At 52.2% G+C, this 27,725-nt stretch overlaps 1 protein-coding gene and 1 long non-coding RNA gene across 14 annotated transcripts in view; one reads left to right on the forward strand and one right to left on the reverse strand.

The window, feature by feature from the left end:
- Positions 1-27,725, reverse strand: part of ADARB1 (adenosine deaminase RNA specific B1) — a 115,635-nt gene that overhangs the window by 54,323 nt on the left and 33,587 nt on the right. For 8 of the 13 annotated variants that reach the window (XR_003438296.1, XM_027132084.1, XM_027132283.1 and 5 more), the window contains exons 2-3: positions 12,843-12,978; positions 11,355-11,552 (exon numbers count right to left, since the gene is read on the reverse strand). The gene's annotated coding sequence lies outside the window, so the exon portion shown is untranslated. Of the gene's footprint in view, positions 1-11,354; positions 11,565-12,842; positions 12,979-14,174; positions 14,186-27,725 lie in introns of those variants that run through there. The other 5 variants (XM_027131740.1, XM_027132428.1, XM_027131892.1 and 2 more) reach the window with 3 other exon arrangements.
- Positions 17,870-18,922, forward strand: LOC113605053 (uncharacterized). Its single transcript, XR_003427037.1, has 2 exons — positions 17,870-18,480; positions 18,793-18,922. It is a non-coding gene; the product is annotated as an uncharacterized LOC113605053 (long non-coding RNA).

Consider the following 27,725-nt stretch of genomic DNA (forward strand, 5'->3'; position numbering starts at 1 on the left):
AGGTGGAGGGGCCCTCAGCCCTTCAGAGTGGGCAGGGACACGACTCCGGGGGCGGGGTGTGTGTGTGTGTGACACCATCTCCCCATCAGACAGAGTCCTGCCTAAGAAACCCCAACGTCTCCAGAATATACACAGTTCCTCAAATGATGAAGTAGAACCACCAAGAGTCCAGTTCACAAAATAACACCCCCCAGAGTAACGCTCCCACGCAGCACTGCTCAGGGGCCCAGGACCCCGCGGCTCGGGGACGCCGCTGGCCCCACCTGCACGTGGGCTCCTGGTGCCAGGCAGGCACGACGCTCCCCTTCCCACCCAGCCTGGCTCGCTGGGGGGTGCAGAGCAGGGCACACACACACATGCACACACACACACACACACACATGCGTGCGCGCACCCATGCACGCACACACACAGACAGACGCACGCACACACATCTCAGGGCGCGGGACCCACACTTGGACTGGCCCAGCACAGCCCTCAGCCCCCCTCGTCCAGACACACTGTGTAGATGCTCTCCCACATCTTGGGGTCTCTGTCCTTGGAACAAAAGGCAACTGCATCCGAGAGCCCCGAGGTCGGGGGTGTCTTGCAGGGGAGTCAGAGTGCAGGGAGGATGTGAGTAGCAGAGCCCTTCAGCAAAAGAAAAGTTAATCGACGCGTCAAAATCTTTCTCTCCACACAACTGCCCGTGTCTTGCATAAAAAGCGTTCCTTTCCTGGTAATGCCAGCATCGCTTTTCCAACTTATTATTCCAAAGGTGCACACGAATTAACGCCGGCTTCACCACGACTGCACGTGGCGCCTGAGCCATGTTTTGTCACATCGAGCAGCTCCTATGACTCTTAGATTTGTGTGTGCCCGTCCGACATGCTCCACAGAAGACGTGGCCCCGCAGAACCCCTTCCCCAGGGCTCCAGGCAGTGGGCACCGGTGGGACAGAGCCCACCGCTCGCCCTGGGGAGGGACCATAGTGCAACCCTGAGAGCACGCCCTCCGACCCCGTCCCCAGCTGCAGGTGCAGCTCAGCTCCTAGCGGCAGTCGTTCTAACTCTGCTTCCCTGGGTTCTGTACAGTAGCTGTCTATGTGGCATCCATACATCCCACTGCAAATTAGTTTAACTATATTTTCTCTTTGTTGATGCTCTGGCATTTGGGGGCCTTGCAGACCCTGGGAAGGAGAGACTGCCCCTCCCAGATGAGCTGATTTGCAGAGACAACAGAGGGCTCGGCCAGGAGCAACGCAAGCCACAGCCCACACTGAGATCTAACCTCCCGCCAGGCCCCTGCTGCCCCGCCCCTGCCCCAGATCACTCGGGCAGGGACCAGGCAACCAGAAACCACTGCTACAGCCCAGAGCCTGCCAGGGTCACTCAAACTGGCCAATCCTAAGTGGTTTACTCTGCCCTGCCTTGCTGTTCTCATGGAAACCCCCAAAGGCCTCCTTACTCTCTCCTCCCTCCTGTGACCCAAACGGGTGTCCGTGTCCTGCGGGGTGGGCCACGTGGCCCGGCGTCTCCGCGGCACCTGCGGCACCCACTCACGACTACCCCGCGGGTGCAGGAGGGACAGCAGCACGGTTCTCAAGACGCCTGGTTTGACAACATCGAGTCTGTTTAGGTTCCTTTTAACTAAAGAGCACCGAATAGTCTATGAAACACAAGGACAAGCTGGCTTCCTACTATCGCACGGTACAGCCCAATTTCACATTCGCTCTACATTCGTATAAAAACTCAGGTAAAAGTGGCAGTTACGTGCATATAGCCTTCACTTCATAAAGGGATCATTTGTTTTTTCTCATCAGATGACACGACCGAATGCACAGTTAATCTTCCTCACCTAATAAATGCCGTGTTTTCCGCTTTCTTGACAATCAGAGTGAGTCAGAACCCACCGGGACGACAAGGCAAGTGGCGCCCTGGTGCAGCGCCTGTGGCCGTGGATGGGAGGGGCCCTAACGGAGCACCGCCTTTCTCAGCGCGTCTTATCTTACAGCCATTCCACGAGAAGTTCCCACAGGTGAAATAACATCCTCTCTCTGCATCTATCGCGTTCTTCTTTTTTCTTCCCATTTCTTTCTGCTACCTTTAGGATTACTTGAGAGGAGCATAAAAATAGAATACCTGTATTCGTGGGAACCAAGAAATTCACAGCAGAATGACGATGATTTGCTGCATCAGATATGGTTTCTAGAACCACTAAATTGACAGTTAGTAATCTAAAAGAACACTTTAAAGCTTTTTCCAATTTTAAAGGTACACCGATTTCAGACTTCAGCTGTCACATCTATGCAAGTTAATAACTACTGAATTCCAGGAGAATGTCAGAAACAGTTGTACACCATTTAGCATCTGACATTCCTGGTACCTAATTAATTTTATTTATCTATGTCCTAGAGTAAAGACTCCAACATTTAATGTTCCTGGACTATTAATTTAGGATAAGACTCTTGAAAACTGTTTTTCTACTCTTTCAAGAAGGAAACAACTTTATTCCATCAGAATTCTACAGTCTCTAAATGAGTCAGTTCTTCATTAGTTATTCACATATAATCAACACACAGGAAACTGCAATGGTACTTGATTTAATACCATGGTGCCTCAGAAACATCTCTTAATGAGAAACACAGCAAACATTCACTCACTCATCCACCTGGGAGCAAGCACCTACTACGTGCCGGGCCCATCCTCGGGGCCAGGGCTCTGCCGGTGAACAGAGGACGTTCACAGGCTCGCGTGGGGCTCACGTCCAACAGGAAAAGAAACCCAGTCAGCAGTGAGCGTCACCGCAGTTAAAGGACTGGCGTGGCAGAGGACAGTGCATGGCTCCAGGAAGACGGTAACGAAGCCAAGCGTCAGGCGCTGAGGAGGCTGACGTGAGGCCCCGGGGAAGAGCGTCCCAAGGAGACAGAGGGCGAAGATGCCGAGGCAGAGCCCAGCGCGGCCCAGGAACAGCCAGGAGGCCAGAAGTGCTGCAGGGTCGGCTCACTCTGCCCGGGAGTTTTCATGGGGCCTGGCCTCTGGCCTCTGGCCTCTGGGGAAGGACAGGTGTGGGGCAGGGCTGACGCGGGGAGACAGGTTAGGAGACCACTGTAAACAGATCCAATGGTCAGAGCCTGATGGCCATGGACAAGGTAAGACATAACCAGACTCGATGCACCCTAGTGGCACAGTAGGCAGGTTCTCCTGATAGCTTGGATCTGGGGCAGAAGGGAAAGGACAGCCCCGGCTTTTGGCCTGAGAGCCCGGAAGGACAGAGCTGCTGAGATTGGAGGCCTGTGGATGGGCGGTGGGGGGGAGGGGCACCGGGAGGTCAATCTGATGTCCCAAGTTGGAGATGAGGTGATTCCCCAGAAGATGCTGGGGGACCCGGGGTTTGAGCCTAGAGAGCAGGAGAAAGGTCTGGGCTGGAGACTCAGGTGTGGGACTCACCTGCACAGAGGTTAGAGTGGGTGAGTCCTGAGTATTGAGTGTAGACGGAGCTGGGAAAGGCACTGCAGCTGGGCGGTTGGGGGAGGGAACAGCCACTGAGGCGGCCTGCACAGGACGAGTGTACTGAGTGACCATCGCCCGCTGGTCACTCCAGTTAAATGTCACCAAATCTTAGTAAAGGAGACTCTGCAATGACCGCACGAGGGGCGGCCTGGACACAACCCCCACTTGTTTCACAACCGGCAGGGATGCCATTCAAGCGTTTTTGTGCAGTGTGAAACCTGCATGGCCGTACAGCATGGCCATGGTTACAGCACAGGGGTCATCAGCACAAAGCCCGGAGCAGGTCTCCCTGCTGAAGCCCTGCTCTACCTCCTTCTAGCCTGGGGCCACGGCAAGTTCTCACCCTCTCGGTTCCGAGGTGACAGCGAAGGTTGCCCTCAGGCTTGCTGGGGGGACCAAGTGAGGACAGTGTGCAGGCCACAGTAGGGCCACCTTGGCTTCAGCTGCTGCCGTATCATCAGGACCTCCACCTTCTGAAGAGAAGCAGCCAGCTGCAGAGGCTAGGTGATCTGTCCAAGGTCACAACTGGGCAGGCGGCAGGGCACTGTTCCGAACCCAGGACACTCCCCGCTCGGGACCCAAGCTCTTCACCCTCCACAAGGCCGCCATTGCAGCAAAAGCACGGCCACTCAAGTTTACTTTTTTAATCTGTTAAGATTTCTCACAATATCAGGTCAAAGTAACACGCACGTATTTCCTCAACTAAGCACATTTCTACTTTCTACGGCAAGACGGTTCCGAGCAGATTAGGGTGAGTGTAGTTTGCAGGGCGCCTGCAAGTTTCCTCCACTCAATTAAGATCACGAACTACAGTAAGCTTTTTCCATTTTCTTTTGAAGTGACTTTACCAAGGAACTTTGGATTAAAATAAAAATTTACATTGATCAGGTAAGTACAGCAGGTGTTGGATTTGAAAAAAAGGGGGGGGGAGACACTTGAATTGAAGGCCCTAAAATTAGTTCCAGTAGCCTAAGGCCACCCAAAACAAGGATGAGCCACGCAGACAGCTCAGGCGGCCCACGGAGGCTTAAGGTGACCCACAGATGGCTCAGGTGGCCCACGAATGGCTGGGGTGACCCACGGATGACAAAATAGCCCCAGATGGCTCAGGTGGCCCATGGAGCAATGCCGGCAGCAGAGGCCATCTCAAATCTGAGAGGCCTGGGCTGCGCACAGAGAGCTCGGATTCCTAGTTACAGACCGAAGGAAACTTTGAAACAAATAGTGTCATCAAGTCTGAACGTAAATTTGAAACTGAACTGGGTATGCAATTGATAGCCATGGTTTAGACAGGTATTTCTTTAAAGACTATTTTTGAACCAAACTTTAAAAACAATGTTTTCTGTTACTGATTATTAAAAACAAATGAGAACATATACTTTTTGAAGTATCAAGTAAATCTGGCTGGGCCTTCAAAGAAGACAGTGATTTTGCTCAGTCTAGAGTAGAAAAACCTCTGACCCAGGCAACCTACGTATACTTGATCCTAGGGTTGGTTTTTTTTTTAAAACCGGGTATGTGTACATGAAAGAACCAACATAAACGTGCCGATGTAGAAGCAATGTACAAAGGACAAAAATGGTCAGATCTGACTAAAAACTCAAACAAGACTGCATGGAAGAGAAAAAACTTAAAAAGAGATCAGAGGCATCTCAGCCTGGATCTGCAGGGTGGAGAGCCAAAGGCACAGAACTCGTGTGTCTAAGGACCAGACCCACGACCAGGGAACACACCAGAGCTGTGAGAGAAGAGAACTCCCCAGAAATGAAGGTCTGAATCTGCCACCAAACGGACACCGTGTGCACAGAGAAGGTGGTAAAAAGCAACGAAAACTCACATTTTTCTCAGCAATATCACTGAAACTCATGACTAGAGAATTCAAAGGAAGTCTAGCCCAGAGCAAACTGGTTACTGAGGCAATGAAGCCGGGCCGGAGGGCGGTGACGGGATATCCCCCAGTCTGAGAGAGGAGTACGATCCCAGCTCGGGTCCCATCAAGCTGGTCAACTACGAAGGTGGGGGGCCCACAAAATCCCGAGTTCCGGTGCAGGGCAGCCCCCAGGCCTTACCTCCACAGACCCGAGGGCACAAGGGCTGGAGGATACACCCCCACCCCAGATCTGTGTCCCCAAACTGCTGGGAGGCTCCCAGGAGAGGTGGGCGCTATCCTGGGCAGATGCTCAGAGGGACGTGTGGGGGCAGGTCCCTCACTCTACCCGGGCCCCAGAGAACCCCGCTGGCCAAAGTCTACCTTCACTCGAGAAGTCTAGCTCTCTGGGACCCCGTGGGCAGAGTCTGAGCCAGGGCTTTCAGCCCCTGGATTCCATCACTGATCCCGGCCGCTGCCTGGCCAGACCCACCCCCTGCCCCGGGACCCTGTCCCAGCACACACAGCTGCACAGTCAGCCTGGGGAGAGCAAGTGGCGGCAGGGACAGGACACTAGAGTGGGCGTGTGGGCCAACGTGGCCGTAGGGATGAGCAGCTGCAAGACAAGGGCTCACGGGAGAGAGATTTTAAACCTTAAACATTCACATTATTTCTCCACTTTATGCTGGCAACTCTTCACTAAAGATCAAACACACATATACAACTTTGGGTGAATTTAGTCTTATTAAAATTAGCCATCTGTCACCACACATTCAGAACTTGAGAGTATAGACTATTGGGGGTTTTGTTGCTTTTGTATTTTATCTTAATTATAAAACCTATTTGAAATATTAAGCTAAAATAATGAAACTGTAAAATTATATTACACATAAATAAGCAAAGCAATAATTTTTTTAAAGACTGGAACAGATGTATGAAACTGTGCTTTCCAATTCCATACCAGGAGCTCAACTTATTAGAATTAAGTTTATAAATTATTTGATAAAATTTAATTTACAAATCAGGTCACTCACGGAACTAAACCAGCTGTAAGTATTCCATACCACTGCCTCACGGGTCCTTGAAAACGGCTAAAGCAAAGCCAGTGAACAGAAACTTTTCTGCAGGAAGTTGCTACCTGGGCTCGGGGTAGGAACGCAGGACAACCGTGCTCAGGATGTGAGACAGGCTTTTTCCTGCCGTCTCAGCGTGACCTCACAGCGCGACCTACCCCCATCCGCCCGGGGCTCGCGGCACGCTTGACGTGTGGGCGCCCCGTGGCCTGCCCTCACCCCTCACCGCTGTGTCCTGGTGTCCTGTCCAAAGTACGCAATGACACAGAATGCCAACGCCGGACAGGGCCACTCTGTGGTCAGGATGGATCAGGACACCTGAGTGGGCAAGAGGGAACCTTTGGGACCAAGGACACGGGGGTGGTGCTGTGCTAACTGAGCACACTGTCAGAGCACATCTAACTGAACACATACAAAGGGTGATTTTTACTGCATATAAACTGCACCTCAATAAAAGCAACTTTAAAAAATCGCAGGAAAAAAAACACAAATAGTAGGAGAAAGTCATAGTCTCAATTTGAAATAAAATGGAAAATACATAGATTTCAAGAAGAAGGAATGAATGGATTCCAAACACAGAATGAATCAGCTGGAAAAGACTAGAACGCACACGGGTCTCTCAACAGGACTGCAGAGGAAGGCTTACAGCGGCTCTTGCTGCCGCTGGCTGACTCCTGAGGAGACCAGAGCGGGGAAGCGAGCAAACTGCCCCACACTCAGGCTGCAGCCACCTCTCACCACCCCGCCCTACCACCCCAGGCAATGCAAGAACGCAGGAAGAAGACGGCACTGAGCAAAAAAGACACGACCCAACTATAAAGCAGGTTCAAACGTGGCACGACTTTCGGCAGTTAGTGTAGTGTCCTAAAAGAGAAATCACTTAAAAATCTTCCTCTGCGCGCACAAGTGTGATGGAGGAGGAACTATCACCTGCATCTTACCTGGCTCTGTAGTGAACACCGTCTGCTAATCATAATAACATAAATGCCATGTACGGATTTGAAACTGAGTGAACCGTGGTTACAAAACAGAAAATAAAATTTTCTACTTTGGTAACATTAAGAAACCCAGAACACCAAAGCTGACAGAAGCTGAACAGCGGAGAGTGAGGAGGAGGTGATGGGCAGGGTAGGGTAAGTGGCCAGGTCCACCTGACACGTGGGGAGCCAGGAGACGTCCGAGGTCCAAGAAACTGCCTAAGAATCCGCAGTTCCTAAGACAACCAGCAGGGAACGTGGCTGCCAACCTGGCCGGCTGACCCAGTGCTCCTCCCCAAGTCCCCTTTCTCCTGCCCCCTCTTGCAGAGATGTTACAAGAGTTAAATACTCGCTTTCTCAGTCTGCTTTGTGACTACAGCTGGCCACACAACATTGTTCCGGCCAACGAGATATAAATGAAAATATGCAGAGGCTTCTGGAATGCCCCTGATGAAAACGACAGAAATGGGCTGCACTGCTTGCTCCTTCCTTCCCAGTTGTTATTGCCTTGAACATAGATGTGATGGCCGGAGCTGCAGCAGCCACACTGCAGACATGAATGGTTAGGAGAACTGCAAAGACACCGAACCAGACTCCTGACGTGGTCGTGCTCTGAGCCAGCTCTAGCAAAAACCTACCTTTGCTTTACTTATGAAATAAGTAAATGAATAAACCCCCAGTTGTTTAAGATACCACAGGTCATGTTTTCTGTTACTTTCAGCCAAAAGCACTCCTAAATGACACGGGAAAAGAAGGGAAGGCAGAAGTGCAAGTGAGCTAAATCCTCCCGTATCTAAACTGAAAGTCAACAGATACTGTCCAAAATTAACAAATCAAATAACTGCACGTGTATTATTAAGAAACAGAAAGCACGGCAGTGATTGCCATCCGCACCAACAGCAGAACACCTGCCCAGCCAGCCCCGGAGAACGACCTTTCCAGCCCTTCTGCCATTGGTCATGGCCACGTGATGACAGCTCTACCCACTGGGATGGAAACAGAAGCGTCACGAGGCAGCTTCTGGGAACCTCGCCAAGAGACAGCACACAGGTGCCCTATATCACACCCCCTCCAGCACCTGCCCCAGCTATGGGTGGTTCACACACAGCAGACCGAACACCAGGACAGACGGACACCAGGACAGACGGTCTGGGCCTGGACGGGCGCTGCTGCTTCACCTTCCTCCTGGTGAAGCTCCTCACGCGGCGCCTCTGTCGCCGCAGCCAGTCCTCACACTGGCCAATCCAGAAACACAGGTATCTACAACTCTTTAGAACAATCAGGGCTGCCTCTGGGGAGGGCGAGGACTGCGGACCGCTGCTTTCCACCAAAAGCCCTTCTAAATTACGTGGCTTGTCTGACTTCGGAAGACATCGCTGGTAAAAACTGAAAAACAGAACCCAAGCAGGCCTGGTCTCCTCTCCCGCACCCCCACGTGCCTCCACCCAGCCGGCCTCGGCCCTGCCCCTGCATGCCCCCACCCACCACAGTCGCAGCCCCTCTTGGGCCCACCAGGCTGCTGAGGTCCTCTCCTGCCCCTTCCCCCCGCCCCCTGCCCCCCTCCCCATGCCATCTGCCTGGAAAATACACACCTTTCAAGACTCCTCCCGCCTCCACGAAGCCTGCGGCCCCTACCGCAGGGGGGAGAACAGGCCACCTGCCTCTGGCCCCTACTTCTGTCACAGCAGCAGTAGACACACCACTGTCGTCACCTGCTCACTTCCCTTCCCCCCAGCCATGTCCCCGCCCCAGTGCCCGCCTGGGCAGCGCTGCAGAGGCCTGAGTTCCACCATGATCCAAGAGACCCACCCCTTCCTCTAAGCAGCTCTGGGCTTTGTTCTTCCAGAACGGGCCCCACGGAGCTCTCATCGCCGCTGCCAGCTGCTGCCCCACAAACTTGAGGGAGTGATGGAGAGACCACATCGAATGCCCTAGCCCACGTCCAAAACGTCATCTGTAGACCGTAAGACCAGCAAGGGCCCGCAGCATCCTGGTAATAAGGCGGTCAGGAGACAGCCTTCCAGAATTCTCCATCTGCACAGGAGGGGCAGGGGTTCTCTGATAAATTCAGCATTTCGAATTTTACAGCGGGGTGACTACACAACGAAATCTGTCCACAAGAGGGCACTGCTGTATTTCTACAAGTCCCTCCACGAGGAAACAAGGAAAGAATACCAGATTTTTCCTGTATCTGTTTCTTTTTACACGTTAGTCTTAAGTATCTGGAGCCATTATTTGGCATTTGGTCATGACCAGAGCACAAAACAGCTACAAGAAAGTCAGCAAGCAGCTACTAAGAGCAGCAGATACCACTCTGCACCCAACACTGCAAAGGCAATTGAAGTTTTATTCACTAGAGTCAGACTTTTGAGGTTAACTGTGCACCATTTTGCTTGCAGCCACCCTCAGGCAGGGGTGTGGAGAGAAGGCATGTGAGGGTCCCTCCTGGGCCCTCTCTGCGACACCACCCCCTGGGAGAGGTCCCTACCCCTGCCCTGAGGGTCCCCCTCACGGCCGACGCTGCCTGGAGCGACAATGACTCTTCTCCGTTCCCACCAGCATCAGCGAGTGATGTCCGGCCCGTCCCACCCTGGTCCCGAGGGCCTCGGTCAGTGCCTGCCCACAGATGCAAGGCACCTATCTGCTGGGTGAATGAAAGAGTGGGGGACGCAATACACATCTTTCTTGAACACTGCAGCAGACCCGTGACCTCACAACCCGGAGCGCATCTTCCTGGACGCGCGTTGTGGAGCTGACGCTGATGAGTCAGTCCAGATGACACAAGGACACTTTCTCAGTGGCAGTGACTCATGCCAGAAACTCACTGAGAATCACTCTTCGTTCTCAGCCAGATTTTGTCTTATTTCACTGACCTTCAGGAACGTTTATAAACTGAAGTGTCATCTGTGTTAAATAGGTTATGTTAGCCAGTAAATCACATTAAAGGGGAAAAATGTCAAGTATTTGCCCCCATGTAAGGAGTCCGCCCCCTGCATAAGCGCTGGGTGTCCCTGCAGCGATGCCTCTCCCCACCTCGGGCACTAGGAGCCCTGGAGTCGCCTGCACTCCCGGGGGCCCACGCTTCACGCCGCGGGCGGCCCCTCCCCGGCCCACAGCTGCTCCAGCCTTCAGGACACCCTGCAGGCCTGTGAGGACCTCGACGCCACCCTGTCCCCGACAGCCCCTCCCTGCCACATTCTCCTCTCGGCCAAGCCTTCTGTCAGTGACCGCTGGGGGTGGCGGTGGTGGCCACGTGTGGACGTGGTCTGGTCGTCGCAGGTCTGGGGCACTCTGGCACCGTGCAGGGAGAGGGAGTGTGTGGGACAGCAGGACTGTCCCAGAAACAAAGAACTGTCCTGCCTGAAGCACTACCATGCAGGTGACAAAGAGGTTCATGGTTACTAAGCCCCGTTTCATATATAATCAACTTCCAACACACCCAACCATCCAGAATCGTAACTGCCAAGCGAAAAGCAGGGAGAGCTGCGTCGCGCTTCTCCAAGAATGAATCCACGAGCTGAACGCCATCCCACTCATCTACACCCTCGGTCTGTGTCACCCTTGCAGCGCCTGCGTCTCTGCATTTACAGGCGTGCGTGCACAGGGTCCTCCCGAGAGCGGCGGTGCCCGGCGTTCACATGTCAACACGAGAACTATTTCGTGGTACGTTCTTAATTTCTCTTTTATTACATTTGAGTACGGCTGTAATTATATAAAGTGGTACCTTCTATGATTTCATTTCAGAATAAAAAGGGGAGTTAATCAATATTTGTTATAAGCAGAATGCTGGGGTTGGCGGCAGTGAGACACACCGAGGAAAAGCCCCGGCGTCTGAGCAGACTCAGCGCTTCCCTGGGCCTCCCTCAGATGTGTGCAGCTGCGTAAGTGCTGCAGCGGTTCCACAGCGCAACCCCCGAGACGCCCCAACCTCGGAAGATGTTCTCACCTGTAAGACACAAGAAGCAACTTCAATCTTTTTAAGGAGCAAGAGAGGCAAAGGCAGCAACTGTGCCTGAAACTAGAAATACAGGCTCCCTCCAGCGTCACCGTCAGATGGCAAATGAGGCTACTGACAGGAGCGCTTCCCCCAGTGGAGACTTTTTCTGGCCACTTCCATGGGTTTTTTTTTCTTTTTCAAATCACTCTGAAAAAAAGACTAATACATCAGATTATTGTTGCCAGAATTAGCTCTCATTTTATGAAACAAATACAAAATGTCTGTTCTGCAACTAACATCTGTCAGCACAGAATCAGCAGGAGACGTGCTTCACGACGTTGTGGTATCGGGTCATTCCCAGCCCTCCGTCCTGCTTCAGATGCCGCCTTTTGTCCTTGGTTATTTCTTCTATGCCCTCAAGGACAATTTACTTGTGCAAAGGAACATAAATAACTCGCTTCTCCGGTACATGCTTACATTACATAGAAAACACTTTCTATTTCACTTAAACAGCATAACTAATGAGGCAGTTTACGTCTATGGCACCTTGGACGTAGGTGGCCATAAATCACACTTCACTTGCAGCACTAAAGCACGTCTCACTCTGGGGTTCTCGCCGTCTCTCAACAAACTCCAGCTACAGAGAAACTGATTCAAGATCACTAATCGAGCTGAAAGATGAGCTGTGGTTGAACGTAAGACTCCACCCCTCTGGCACAAGCAGCGGTAAAAGTAACCTTGGTTTTGCCCTCCCCATGTGCCAAAAAAAAAAAAGCATCAGTCGAAGAGTAAGCAAAACCTCTTTTAAAGGCCTCCCTGGGAACCAGGTGCCTGACAGTCTTGACGTCGACAGACACAGAAATGGCAGGGGGGAGGCCTTTCCAGGCGCACCTCTCCTCCCCCACCCGACCCCGTGGGCTCCACGTCTGCCCCGTCCAACGTCCCCCGGCCTAGAGGGTGCTGTGATGCTGCAGACACTTCCCAGCCCCCAGCGAGGGAGCGAACGTACACAGAACGCGCTCCTGCACTCAGCTGCCTCTGGCGGCCACTTCCCTATACTTCTTCCCCGTGAAAAAACCTCCGTGAAAGTTCAACGCTAGACCTTCTGCAGGCCGCAAATTAACCTGACGTCACACTACCGCGATTTTAACACCTGTCTCAACTCCTCTCAAAAGCAGACGCTGAATCATGTAACAGTCACAAAAATAAGTGCTAACGAAATTTTCTTTTAATCACCTCAAGGAAAAGAATTTGCGGCAAAGGCTTCCCAGCAAGTCCAGCGTGGCGTCCCCTCTGCAGGGACCGCGCCGGCCGCTGGGGGGCAGCAGAGCACCGGCCGAGAGACCGCAGGGACCGTAACAAACCGTCTCTGCTGGAAGCGAGCCCATCACACGCATGTTAAATGGCAAGCCAAAGGCTTAACTAATCATCTACGGCAAGCCAGAGGCACTCTTGTTAGTCAAATGGTAGCAGAGATGTACGCGTGTCTGCTCTTACCTCGCACTCAACGTGTTTCTGTTTCCTCGGCCCTTCGGTGCAGGTGGGGCGGAGAAGTCCTAAGTGCGGCGTCTGGTTGGCGAGCTTCCTTCAGGCCCCTCTCCAGCTCTCTGTGCCCAGCCTGAAAGCCTTCCCTCTGTAACAGAAGCATTCCATTACTTTGCATTAATTTAACTCAACAGTAAAGCCTTTTCACCAGTGCAGGAGCTAACTCTAATAATAAATATTGTTAATTAAAAGTCCTCTCCTTGGGAGATGATCCTGCAGGCCACACAGCACAGGCAAAAAAAAAAAGAGTCCTCTCCTAAACATGTTTCACTTACTTTTACTGTACGCTTACGATTTTTAAAGCAGATACCCGATGATCAGTCACGCCTTCACCCCCGCGACGATAGGCAGACAGACGCGCACGTGACAGGCGCCACCGGATCTCTGCTGGCGGACGTGCCAACGCAAACGAGCACCGACCCACGCGCTAAGGAGGGGGGTCTCAGGCAAAGTCCTGTATGGACCTATCTTCCGAAAAAGGGAACGTCACACGCACGGGCCTGCGCACGTGCGTGAGTGCAGACAGACCCAGAGCTGCACGTTCGGCATCCTCCCTGCCCCTTCCCACCCAGGCTCAGGAGCTGAGGCCAGCCCTGCGTCTGCATCTCCATGTTATCTCCCCGCCGACCAGCAGCACGACCGCAACACGCTAAAACACCTACAGAACCTGAACATGGGACGTCTCTATTTTCTTTCTGAAAAACAAACTGATATCCAAATGACGTCTGTGCTGGGCTCCTCCCGTCACCCACCCACAGCGTCACCCACCCCGTCACCACCCGGCGGCCCACCTCCACGCCCGGGGGGAGACAGTAAAGGGGCGCTGCCTCGGTGCCCACTTCCGCGGCAGGTGGGAGTGGGTCGCAGCAGCCGGGACACGACCCCCCGCACTCCAAGGAGAAAGAGGAAGGACCAAGTGCGAACCACTCGGGGTGACGTGCTACTGCAGGAGCTTCACAAAGCGAAAGTCCACAGACTAAAACACAGCGAGGAGAACACGGCAGGAGCGTCACGACAAGAGGTGCGGCAGGAGCGTCACGACAAGAGGTGCGGAGCTGCACTCGGACACACAGAGGAGCCTGTAAACCAAGACCTTTAAATACAAAGTGGTGGAACGGGGAGATGGAGGCTGCCATGCTCCCGGGGGGACTGCAGGGCCGCAAGGGCGGGCTTTGGAGCAGGGCCCTGGGCGGACACCCTGGCTCTGCGAGCGGTGACTCGGCCTCTCCAGCTCCTGGGACAACACGCTCCAGACCCACGGCCCCCTCCAGCCATTTGGGTGACCCCAGCTGCGGTCCCAGTCACCGTGGAGCACAGGCAGGCCGTTCCCTCACACCCGACCCACGACATCACGAGCACAACCAAACGGTGGCTGTTCTCAGCCCCCAGGTTTTGGGGTGGGTAAGTTAGGCAGCAAGAGACCACCGAAATGGAGCTATCACTGCAAACCCCGACAGCACTAACGGAGAGTAAGAGGGTACTAGGAGCTTTATTCCAAAACTCTGGTAAACTGAGGCAGAATGAGCAAATTCCAAGAAAAACGCAACTCATCAGTGCCGACTCAGGAAGAAACAGAAAATCTGACTAAACTACCAACATTAAAGAATTAGAATCAAGAAAGAAAACTCAATGTACAAAGAACACTCCACGCCTAGATGGCTTCTCCAGAAAGTCCCACCCAGCATCCAGCAGGAACACATCTGTGAAGCACATGAAGAAAACGTATGGGCCAAACTCACTCCTGAAGACGGATGTAAAAATCCTCAACAAAACGTCAGCAAACGCAATCCAACAATGTTTTTAAAGGCTGATACAGCATGATCAAGTTGGATTTGTGCTGGGAACACGAAAATGACTGCGTGCATGAAAATCAGCTGATGTAATCCACCACGTTAGTAAGGCAAGAGGGACATAAGAGAATATACCCACGACTCCGTACGTGAAGCCCAATCACAGGCACAGCTAAGCTGGATTCTCAGGGGTGCACGCTCCGTGGTAAACTAAAAAGAACGGCAAGGACAGGGTGACTCTGAAACACAGGACAGCGGCCATATGGACAGGGAGGGAGGGGCAGTGGTCAAGGAGACGGAGACACAACGTCTGTTTTTAACCCGGGGGGCGGCTGCACGGACGTGTCATCAGAACTACTCTCTTGGGCTTCCCTGGTGGCGCAGTGGTTGGGAGTCCACCTGCCGATGCAGGGGACACGGGTTCGTGCCCCGGTCCGGGAAGATCCCACGTGCCGCGGAGCGGCTGGGCCCGTGAGCCATGGCCGCTGGGCCTGCGCGTCCGGAGCCTGTGCTCGCAACGGGAGAGGCCACAGCAGTGAGAGGCCTGCGTGCCACAAAAATACAAAATAAAAAAGGAACTACTCTCTTACACCCGCACTCTTCTGCGGGAACCACACAGCTCACAACACAGATGCTTGAGAAACAACCAGCACGGAAAGCAATCCACGCCTGCAGTGTCCACGGCATCCAGGAGCATCGCCGATCATGACGGAGCCCCGCACAGCCAGCCCGGGAACCACGGGGGCGAGGGCACCGACCGCCCGCAGTCGGGCTGGTCTGCCACACCCACGCACGGCCCCTCAGTAGCCGCGGGTCCTCTGCGTCCGCAGGCCGCGCAACACTGTAGAACCGACGGCTGGTCGAAGTCCGAGCGGGCCACACCCATGTTGTTCCAGGGCCAACTGCAGCCGCCACACAATGGACCAGGATGAAGCCCGTGGCGGCGGCCACCACCTGCAGCAGCAAGAGGGCTGTGGCGGCAGGACCGCGAGGAGAGTCAGGAGAGGCAGCTACCGGCCAAGCACCTGCAGCAGCAAGAGGGCTGTGGCGGCAGGACCGCAAGGAGAGTCAGGAGAGGCAGCTAGAGGTTTCCTACTTCCTGCAGAAGACAAGAAGAAAGACCCTGTGGGGAAAGGCGGGGAGCTTGGGGAGCCAGGCTCTGGGGGGAAGAGGCCAGTGGTGAAGCAGGGCTGAGTCAGAACCCTGCCCCGTCTCGTTCGCCTGGATGCACCATAGGAAACGGGCAGAGCACGGGACACCCTTAAACCCCCAAACGGGGTGGAGGTGGGGTGGGACACACAGAGGAGCCCCGCCAGCTGGTGGCTCCGTGGCCTCCGGCCCTGACACGTTCAGGCACCACCGCCTCTGGAGCCTCCTCCTGGCGACTGCGCCTGGGTCGGGACACCCTCCTCTGACAGCGGCATGACCCCAAATTAGTTGGGCTGGAGGGGTTTCTACAGCGGGTTCCAGCCACCTCTCTGCTGACAAGAGGAGTTCAGATGCCACAGCAATGATGATAAAACAGGGGTCACGTGAGATTTAGCGCGCCTCGTACTAGCGGCAAGTCCAGAACTCGTTGTATTAAGATAAATGCCTCACTCAGCACTTGGTGGGTTGCTGTGCCCTGATGATCCCATTGATTAAACGAAGCAATTGCATTTCCTTTTAAAGTGCTATTTATCGGTATAATTTAATGAGACTGGAAATTAGGGCTTAACCCTGCCACAAAACAAGTGCTCTCATTTTCTACCTTGGAGGTGTGTAAACCTGTTACATGAGCGTGCAGATTCTCCGATGTTCAGAGACACCGATTGTTCCAGATACAAGGCTTGTGTGCTCAAGGCGAGTGAACAGGTGAACGATCACCTGAGGGACGCCGAGACAAGCAGCGGCCTCTCCGCATCGCTGACAGCGGCCACTGCGTTAAGTGCTTATTAACTAGTCCTATGAACAGGTACCCACCAAAGAAGGATGGCGAGCGGACGGGCACCGGGAAGAGAGGCTGCAGGTGGCGCCCGAGACACGGAGCCAGGGCAGGGAGGGCGCCGATGCCCCTCCGCTGACACAGAAAGCAGGAGGAGTCCATCAGGATGCTTCTGGTGAGAGGGAGAGGGGAGGCCTCTCAGGAGAAGCTGGCATGAGAAAGAGGAATCCAGGCTGTGTTTTCAGAAAGATCACGCTGACAGCTCCGTGGGCAAAGGCCAGAGGGTGAGGCTGGGACAGTTAGGGGACAGAGGGATTACAGAGACGGAAAACGTCAGAGGTATCTCAGAGGTGCAACGGACAGGCCTTGGGAATGAGGCCTGCAGGGGGAGGGATGAAACGAAGCCGGAGTGTCTCCAAGGATGCTGGTCCCTTCAAAGGGGCAGAGAGGCTTTCCAATAACCAATGTGAGAAAAGCAAAAGAAAACAGGAAATTTTAGAAGGTGGGTGTTTTCAATTGTTCTGAACTATGAAAACCTCTGCAGTACATTAACTGGGGTCGTTGGTATTTCAGCTTCAACAAGGACAAAACCTTTCCTGGCTGAGATTCCATAAGAATAAAGTCAATTCTAGTACGTGAACTGCTATGGAGAGAAGTGAAAGCTTCACGTGGTAAAACTGCAATGAACACTTAACTACAAGAACGTTCAACTAATCAGTACAAATCCCAAGGAAGGGGAACCGCCCTTAGACAATATCACGCAGTCAGGGCTTGATAAACGGGGCAGGGAGGGGGGCACTGGCCCTCAGTTCCTCTGATACTTCTATGAAGAAAGAAATGCCCAAGGAAATGGTAGTCTAGTCCAGAGGTCTTGGTTTGATTTAATCTTTTTTTTTAAATTTATTTATTTATTTTTGGCTGCGTTGGGTCTTCGTTGCGGTGCGCGGGCTTCTCACTGCGGTGGCTTCTCTTGCTGCGGAGCACGGGCTCTAGGCGTGCGGGCTTCAGTAGCTGTGGCTCGCAGGCTCAGTAGTTGTGGCACATGGGCTTAGGTGCTCCGCAGCATGTGGGATCTTTCCGGACCAGGGCTCGAACCCGCGTTGCCTGCATTGGCAGGCGGATTCTTAACCACGGCGCCACCAGGGAAGCCCCTGATTTCATCTTTTTTGTATGATTTAAACTCCATTTGGAATTCCCTGGCAGGCCAGTGATTAGGACTTGGTGCGTTCACTGCCAGGGCCCGGGTTCAAACCCCGGTTGGGGAACCAAGATCCCGCAAGCCGCGCGGCGCAGCCTAAATAAAGTCCATTTGGGAAGTGCTCTACACGGCACATTCTGTTCCGTGACGTCTGAGAACCACACTTGTCACTGCTCCCGCGCAGGGCCCACTTTGGTCTGAGTCAACGGGATTGGGTCCAGGTCGAGAACACTGGATCCACCTCGTCCTGAAGGCTCAACCAAACACGTTTCTCACATGACCTTGGTACCTCCCAACAGTGCCTCAATTTACCAACCTTTCATTTCCCCTGCATTTTGGGCTTAACAGACCAACCAAAATGGACTTTGTCATTTGCTCTACTTAGTGAGTTAAATACATTCCAGGTTCTGAGCAAATACGCATAACGTACTTTCCCTCATAAGCAAGATTCCTTTGGGATGAAGCACTGCAACAACGTGGCTGGGTCTCTGAGTCATCACGCCGAGTGAAGCAAGCCAGACCAAAAAGGGACGTGCTGCCTGACCCATCCGCGTCAATTCCAGAAGGTGCAAAGGACCCACTGTGGCAGGAAGTGGGCAAGTGGGGTCGTGTTCATGACCTTCACAGGGCGCTGCTCCCACGGGGTCTCGAGACTCATCCAGTTGTATACGTCACAGGGTACAGGGTCTGGGCACGTGTCAACCGCACCTCAAAAAAAGCTGTTTTTAAAAGAGACTACTTTGGGAGATCAGCTGGGTGCTTTGTGACCACCTAGAGGGGTGGGATGGGGAGGGTGGGAGGGAGGGAGACGCAAAAGGGAGGAGATATGGGGATATATGTACGTGTATAGCTGATTCACTTTGTTATAAAGCAGAAGCTAACACACCATTGTAAAGCAATTATACTCCAATAAATAAATTAAATAAATAATTAAAATTTAAAAGACTACTTTGTTCTGAATTTTAAAACCCCTCTTCCTATTTTTTGAAGTGAATTGGTAACATTACTGGAAATATTTTTATGACCTGAAGGAAATGTTATTTTTTCAAACTTTCAACCATCAAATACTTCATGGGAAATTAACGCGTGTTGCAAACATTAAAACAATTCATTAAATAGGTGGGAGACTGCTCCCTATCTCTCTATATTTTATTGTTTTATGATGTTTTTTAGAGAAACCCAATGTTCCCACCAGTAGGAATGAGCCCTGCGTCTCCACAGGAAGAAAGCAGGGATGGAGTGGGGGAGAGAGAGACAGAGACAGACAAAGAGAGACGGAGAAACACAGAGAGACACACAGAGAGAGAGGGACAGAGAGTCACAGAGAGAAGGGGAGCGAGGAACAGAGACAGAGGCGGGAACAGAGCGGGCGAGCAGGGCGCTGTCACCGCAGCGCCCAGAGCACAGCCTCCCCCTGCCTCTCCTGCACTCAGGCCCAGGACGATGCTGACACCCAACGAAGGCAGCACCGGCCGCACCCAGCACAGAAAAGGGGCGACTCAGTCCCGGGCTCAGCGGGGACGGCCTGAGTCTCCAGGACGGCAGGTGCAGCAGGTGCGGAGGGACAGGCGCTCGGGGCCTCCCTGTCCTCAGCTCCTGTTCCCTTCAGGACAAACCAGCAAGGCCAGCGGGTGAGCGAAAGAGGGGTCTTTGCAGGGGAGCCCAGAGGCATGCGGCCTAGACTCCTCCATCCCAGCCGACAAAGCACAGGACCAAGAGAAACGTGAGGAGGACCCAGGGCAGCAGGCGAGGGGGGCCTGGCCCAGAGGATGCCCGCCCGCCCTAGGGCCACAGCCGCTGCCCACAGATGCCGGGAAGCCCACCACGACGGCCCCGCCCACCTCCCCCCAGAAACCTGGACTGGATCATGAAGAGAACAGCCGGAGAAAACGAAAAGCCCTCCAGACTGAAATGCACGAACCAAGTACACAAAGGAGAGTGAAAGGAAGAATTAAATGCAAAGGAACACTCAGGAGGCTTCCTGTAACCGAGAGAACAAGGACCCGAGACCCGCACAGGCCAGAGCAGGTGAGGAGAGATGTTAGGGGCAGCGGCCCCGGGCGGGGGAGCGCTGAGACCGACCATACACTTCAAGGTCTAAAAATACCAATAACGTGGAGACTTCCCTAGGGACGTGTGTCCCTGGGTGACAACAGCGCCAGCTTCTACCGTCACATCCTGCGTTACATAAACTTGGGACATCCACCAGCCACACTCGATCAGATTCATGTCAAACTAACACGTTCTCATTAGCTCTTAACTAAAATCCAACCAAATGTGATATCTCTGTATTGCTTAAGTAATGGTATAACTTTAAAAGTATTCGGTACGGTTATTTATCAAATACTGACAATTAATATATTCTATAATCCGCTGCAAGGAGATGAGCTGTCTAAATAGGAAAAAACCTTTAATCATTTTTGATAGAAAGTTCTCAAATCTGTCTCTTTGCTCTTACATAAGATGAACTAAATATAAGTTTTTAACCAGAAAATGCCCTTTGGTTAGGGAACAGAGAGGAGAAAAGGGCAGGTCCTTAGAAGGAAGGAACCTCCCGTGGTGGGGAGACCAGCCTCCCTGGGTAAATAAATGAAAGTAGCTATTATAAACTTAGACCCCAGAGACCAGGAGGCCGGGGCCCGGGAGGGATGGTAAGACCCCCGCCAGTGGGAGGGGAGGGGGCAGATCCCCTTCCACGGTGAGAAAAGCCAAGACATCTCGAACGGCACCTCGGGCCTCTGCCAGCAGCGCCACACGAGGGTCCATCTCAGAAGGAGGGGGGGGTCGCGGAGAGAGAGCAGCGGGAAAGAAGCAAGGTGGGAACAGGCGGCTGTGAACCTCACAGGCCCTCAGAGGAGGGAAAGGGGGCCACGCTTCCTGACTCTCCTCACAGCCGCTGTGACCTTGGCTGGAAACCCATCAAGGACGTTGCAGGAATTAAAAACTACTGCCAACTTCTGTTACAAACAGAGACACAAAAACCGTAACCAAAGTACGAGCAAATTCAAACCCACGCACGTCTGGAAAAGAGCACGTCACAACCAAGTGCGACGTGTCCACACCAAGAAGCGGTGGCTGGCTGAAGTCTGAAAGTGAATCAACACTCCATGTCGCCAGTGACATTTCTACTCAAGAGCACTTTCACTCGGACTCCTCAGTAACCCCAACTGGCATCTCCCTCAATGTCCACTGGTGTGATGAACCCGGTACTCTGCTCAAAAACCACACCCCACTGTGGAAGAGAACTGAAAACAAGGAGAGAAGAAATACAGAAGCTGAGAGGATGAAAAACAGTATTTCTGCCAATCATGAAAATAAAGACCGAGCACATAAAAGCCCCCGCCCCCCGCTTCCTTCCCTGGGGAGGAGGAAGGGCGACAGGGCTCGGTGTCCGTCAGGAAGTAGCAAGAAGACCCACAGGGTGAGGCAGGGGGGACAGCCAGCTGGCCACGTAGCCTCTGTCCTCTGTTCTCCACACATGGGACGGCCTCCCGGTGGGCGCCGGGCAGAGGGCTGCTCCACACTGTTCCTAGAGCAGGGGTGCGGAGGGTTCCCCAAGTCCGTGGAAAGAGTGAAATTAGACACAAAATGGTGTGTCTGTGTGTCCAGGCGCATCTTCCCAGTGAAAACGGACAGGGCTTCAGTCAGATGCCCAAAGAGCCCCTGGCCTGCAACCTGTTTCAGGCGAGGATCTAACCACTGGCTGTGACTGACCCCAAACCCAGTCCTCTCTTTGGCACTTAACCAACAAAACATGAGGGCCTTTCCTTTTCCAATACTAGTTGATGGTAACCTATGAAGTGTTATTAAGGAGCACGCAAATCTGTAATTCCTAACGCACAGCTGGGGCGTCCCGAGTTTGCAGACAGAAGTGTGGTCCCCACACCCAGCACAGGCGCCCGCAGAGGGCCACGCGTCCCACGTTCAGGAAGAACACTTCATTTTCGACGACAGCTTTAATTTACCATGGATTTCAATGGCTGCTATTGTTATTTTTATCGCTATAACTTTAGCTTTGTTTTATCATTTCTCATTAGTTTAATATGGGTTGTTTGTATACACAGGGATGAAAATTTTGTCAGCTTTCTGGAACGATAATTTTCCAAAAACTAAACTTACCAGCATCATAAATCATCTCCGACTTTACTGCAAAACACATGCACAGAACCGCTCCGAATCGTAGGGGTACAATGAGGTAGAGATGTCTCATTTATTGGCAGTGTGCTGACTCCCAGTATATGAAATGTAACTAACTATCAAGGTAAGCGTAACCAAATTACCCAGCTATTTTTAAGTTTATGGGGCACTGTTACATAATACAAAATGACAAGTTAAAGTACAAACCGTTTCTTAAAAGATTTATATATGCTGCTGACAAATTTACTGGAACTGCCTCATTTAATTTCTTCCCAATCCTTTGATAATGTTGAGCAATTTTTCCAGGGGAAAGAAACCCCCGCCCCCCCGTTCAAGATGTTCAAAGGTACAGAACCTTGCCACTAACAGTGATCTAAAGACTTTTAATTGTAAATAGTGGCAAAGTCCACATCTTCCTTCCTTTCTTCCCAAGGCCCTGGTGAAAGGTCAGAAGAGGTACTTCCTGGCCATGAAGGAGTCGTAACAGTGCTGAAAAATTACAAAGGGGGCTTGCAGCCCCGGCAGCTGGGACGGGCGGTCATGGCAGACAGCAGGCGGACCCAGGCTGACTCGCGGAGTGGAAGGAGCCGTGTGCAAGACAGCGGGGTGCGGCTTCCCAAGAGCCAGGAGCCAAGGGCAGGGCTATGACTCCCGGACCACAACTTGAGAATACTCTGCAAAGACAGTCTGAGGTTTCCAAGGCGGCGGGGCGGGGGCGGGGGGGTGTCCAAGTATGGTCACTTGGACCTGGAAGAGAAGCGTATCAGGGTGAAGAGTAACTGTGAGTCAAATAACAGCACTGGAGGCCACGGCAGGGAGACAAGGAGAGAGCAGGAGACATCTACCTGCAAAAGGACGAGGGTCGAGCTGCCACCTGATTTCTCACTGGCAACACCAGACTCCGGAAAACACCAGAGCATACTGTCTGAGCTCCAAGGGAAAACTGTAAGAACCGAGAATTCTAGACCCAGCCAAATTACCAATCAAGTATGCGAACAAATAAACCACATGTTTGAACACTGCACGCAGTAACCCAAGAAGTCTCTGAGCCATGCATTCCATAAAGAAGTGGATTAAGCTGGGGCGAAGTGAGAGCGGCATTGACATACATACACTACCAAACGTAAAACAGTTGGCTGGTGGGAAACAGCAGCACAGCACAGGGAGATGGGCTCGGTGCTTTGTGACCACCTGGAGGGGTGGGGTAGGGAGGGTGGGAGGGAGGCTCAAGAGGGAGGGGATGTGGGGACACGTGTATGCATATGGCTGATTCACTTTGTTGTGCAACAGAAACTAACACAGTATTGTGAAGCAATTATACTCCAACAAAGATCTATTTAAAAAAAAAAAAAGAAGTGGATTAAGGAGGTGCTCCAGCAGAACTACAACGGAATTTAAGAAACAAACATCATGGGACGTGAGAAAGCAGAGCAGCTGGAGCAGCCAGGGGCAGCGCCGAAGCCCGAAAGGAAGTCAGGGGCTACGTCTGCACATCCTCCTTCCCGGGCAGGAGCTCTGGGATGCAGAATTACGTTTTCTGCCTTCTCCACTCAAGCTATTAGGCTCTGCAGTAGAATATATTTATACCATCATGATACTTTACACTTTGCTTTCCTTACGTTAACATTTCTGGACTAAAGCTGTGGAAAAAGCACAGAAAGCCTAATGATAGATGGGAAACAGACTACAAATGTTTTAAGTTTTGCCAATAGAAATCTAAAAATATAACCCACAAAAGCCAGGGACTAGAGAGGCACTGCTTGCTGGTTCCCCACGTGAACAGGAGTGAGGCAAAGTGACGGGGTAAAGATAAGAAGGCTGTGAAAGCAGAGGGAGAAGACGCACACCATCACCTGTTCACCTCTGGGGAGAGCAGAGAGGAAGAGGGAACGTGTAACTGCATTCTCGCTCAAAGGCGGGCCGCATGTAAGAAGGTTAACATTTAGTTAAGAATACCTTTAAACACCTGTTAAAGCACCAGTTCTTTTATAAATTGAGTACACTTTTATACCACGTGCAGATATCACTTCAGGTTTTTTTTTAAACAGTTAAACTGAAAGGACACCTTTATCCATCAGGGTGTATGAAACAACCGCAGTGCATCTGTAGGACAGAATAATAAGCCCTCCTCGTAACCAGTGAAGCAGTTATGAGCACTATATTAGTTACATGAAATTGAATGCGTTTACAACTATTTTTTACCGTGAAAGCAAAAAGATAAAATGTGTCGGTCCTCAGAAGAGGAAGGTACCTCTGTACTAACACATCCATGGTGTAATGACGAAGGTATATGACAGAATGGTGCAGAGACTAAACCAGGATTTCACAGAGAACGTCCACATGTGCATCACACGTATACGGTAAGTATGTACACAGATCTCAGAAATCCCATGTATGCAACAGAAGTCCCGTGCACACGACGGAAACGCCACATACATAACAAAAATCCCCCACGTCTACGATGGAAGAGTCACACACAGCACAGAAGTCGGTGCTGACGAGCGCTGTTTAGTTGCCTCCTTCCACATTTCTCCTGCGTGTCCCCGCCACACACACTTTCACACACCTGACACGCCGGCCCGGAGGGTAAGCAGTTGTTGCGGGAAGATACCACGGCGCTTGGAGACAACCTCCCTGGAAACTCAAAAGGGCAGTGGGCAGACCGTCCTGGGAGAAGTACGTGGCCAGGAGCAGCCCTGCACCGAGGCCGCGTCCTCTCTGCTGTGCCCCCGTCCTTAGAGGAAGAAAGCCCGGAAGCGTGATGCTGTCCATTCCACATGGGATCATAAGAGCAGGCACGGAAAACATCTTCAGTAAAGTCCCTACTAAATGTTGTTATACACTGAAAACGAAAATATAAGCCATTTCTCCAGTTGTTGCTGTTAATTTGCACCACATCTTGCTCCAGTGATCTAAGAGGCCCGCAGAGATACGCAGAGGAGCGACAGCCTATGAACTGTGTTTAGGGAAAAAATAAAACACACACAAAATCGGCTCAAAGGACACAGACAAAAGTCAGTAGCAACAGCTGCTGTTAGGCGATGGGATTAATGCGCCTCCTTCTTCCTAGTTTTGCATCTCTGCAAAGTACACAGAGTCCACAATGAGCATATTTTGTTTTTGAATAAAATATAAAATCTTACGTAAAAGAAACTCAGAAATGCAAGAAGTGTTCTTCAAAGACAGCAGTGGAGGCAAAGGGACAGTGGCTGCCTGAGGGCACAGACACCGGTCCCGCCAGCCCCCGCCCTCGGACAAGGCCAAGTCTCAGTCTGACCCTGTTTATATGACAAAACTGGCTCAAACAAGCAGCTGTTCCTGTTCTGAACTGGGAGAAGCCTCGTCCTGGGGACACCCTCACCAGCACCTCTCCCCCCAGTATCCACCCTCATGCAAAAGGGCTGAGTCTCCACAGTAAAAATGCAGAGCACGGGTCCTTGCGTAAAGAGGTGACAATGGAGAAGTCATTTAGTTGACAGATGCATATCTCCTCAGCTTTTGGCTTTGCAGACAATGACAAAATAAATTCCCTTAATGGATAAGTCTGCGTCCCTAATACTTAGGTCAGGGGATGCCCTTGCCCTGGAGTTCAGGTGAGACACTAGACACTCCGGACAAGGCCACGGCTCTGGGCTCAGCCCCAAGACATACGTGTTACACAACAGCACTGCAGACCAACACTGGAGTTTCAGAGCGAATGAATCGTCCTCACCTTCCAGACAAAGCTGATGACTTCTGCAGGAATCCTTGGGTTTAACTGACACAAATAAAAAACGATGTCTCAACCCTTAACCACGTGAAGCTCAAAACCCCAGGCTTCGGGAGAAGGGGGATCGTGCTGCAGTCCAAGGCGCGCAGGCACAGCAAGCCAGCACGCTCGTAACAACGGGACTCAGGAAACGCACACATGGCAACGCCCACCGCCCGACCGTGAGCTCCAGCCACGGCACCGCTGCTACTCAGTTTGCACACTCGAGAACGGGCCCAGCTGTCACTCACGCTGTGACCAGCCAGAGGACGAGAGCGGACCACCTCCCCCTGAGCACCAACACATGAGATCGAATATCCAAAAACATGTATTTTCGCATTTCTGGGATGAAGAAATAGAACTCAGTTCAAAATGTTGTTTGTCACCAGATGGCCGGTCACTTTACTTTTCTCCTGAGCCTGCACAGCTGGGTAAGCGACCCGGGAGCTGGAAGAAGCAAACCTCCCAAAGATCCTGCTTTGCTGTGGCTGGACCCTCTCCCCAGCGAGCCAGCACAGGGCCTCTGTGCAGATCAGTGTGACCCGCGTGCCAGGTTAGAAACAGAGCTGGCATCGTGCCTGCTGGAAAATCTAGCTGCCCAGCCCTAGAGGCTCCAGGCTTTCCCTCCTGGACGCCCACCTCCCGGGGCTGCACAGGGAGTGAATACGACAATCCAGGCAGAGGACTCCTCAGGGTTCACGCACTGCGGACGGAGTGGGGGGCGAGGATGCCCAGGTGAGGACAGAAACTACCTGTTAATCAACCCCGATATGCTCGTAATCTACAAGAATTAAGTGATGTTGAATAGTTTTAATATCTGATTCAGTACAATCAAACCCAAAAAGAATGTTCAGCTCGAGTACTACCTCCTCCGTGAAAACCTGGCAACTGCAAAGCCCTCCCGCCGCCCAGAGGCCCCTCTGCCCCACGAGGGTGGAAGGCCTCCCCGCTCCAAGCCCCTGAGACGCATCCTGGGGTGATCTGTGGTCTCCAGGGAAAGCATGCCACATGCATCTCCAACACCTGCCGTACCTGGTGAACCCTGCCTGCCTCCTGTTCGGTCCGTGTTTTATCTGTGTGTCATCTAACAGGCCGGAGCCTTTGAGGGCAGGAACCAAGAAAACCTCCAGGTATTCTCAGGCCCAAGCCACTGCCTAGTAAGAACGTGCTCAGTATTTCTTACTGAGTGTGGTAACCTCTGACTGATACACAGGCGACGTCTACTAACCCTGGGATTCATTAAAAGAAAACTTCACGCCACTAACCGTGTTAGATCACATGGTTATCCTCAATTTATAAAAGAATTCTGGTGCCTTAACAGGTGTTTAAAGGTATTTTTAACTAAATATTAATCTTCATACATGTGATATGTATATATGCCTAATCTTAGCAGTAAAGATTAAGCTCACAAAAGTAAAAGTCAATTGTGACTTGAAATCTTTGAGAAAGTTATAAAGTGGCTAAGCTAAACTGACCTTTGCACTTGTCAAGGAAGGGCTGACTGGGATATAGCTGCGTCAGTGGGAAGGAGTTGTTTCCACAGTGGCTAATATCAAAGAACTCTCAGTAGTTGAGAGGCACCTCCAGGCAGGACCCTCTGAGGTGTCACCCACGGACCACGTTTCAGACGCTCTGTTAGATAAATTCCACTGTCCCAGGCCATTTCCTGGTAGTTTTAAGAGAGGAAGTTCTCCAAGCACTTCCTTTCAGTGCCCATCAAAAGTAAACAAGAGGAGCTGAGGGCAAGGTGAACAATTAACATCCCATAAAATATTTTTAAATTTTATTTGCACGTCTTGTCCCCCCAGATAGCCCTGGGAAGCATTCAAGCAAGGGGAGCAGATTTCCCTCTTCACGGATGTAAACTACAGAGTCCAAGGGCGTGCGGCACTCAGACACCCTGGCCTCCAGCCCCGGTGACCTGCCCACGGCCCCTCTGGCCCCCACGACTCCAGCTCACCCTTCATCCTCCGGCAACCCCCTCGGCCTTGCTCTGGGATCTGACCCCATCTGCCCAGGACGCCCAGTCCCCATGCCA

Source organism: Aethalodelphis obliquidens, unplaced genomic scaffold, assembly GCF_003676395.1.
Source record: "Aethalodelphis obliquidens isolate GAN/ISIS:26980383/991018 unplaced genomic scaffold, ASM367639v1 scaffold1, whole genome shotgun sequence".
NCBI lineage: Eukaryota > Metazoa > Chordata > Mammalia > Artiodactyla > Delphinidae > Aethalodelphis > Aethalodelphis obliquidens.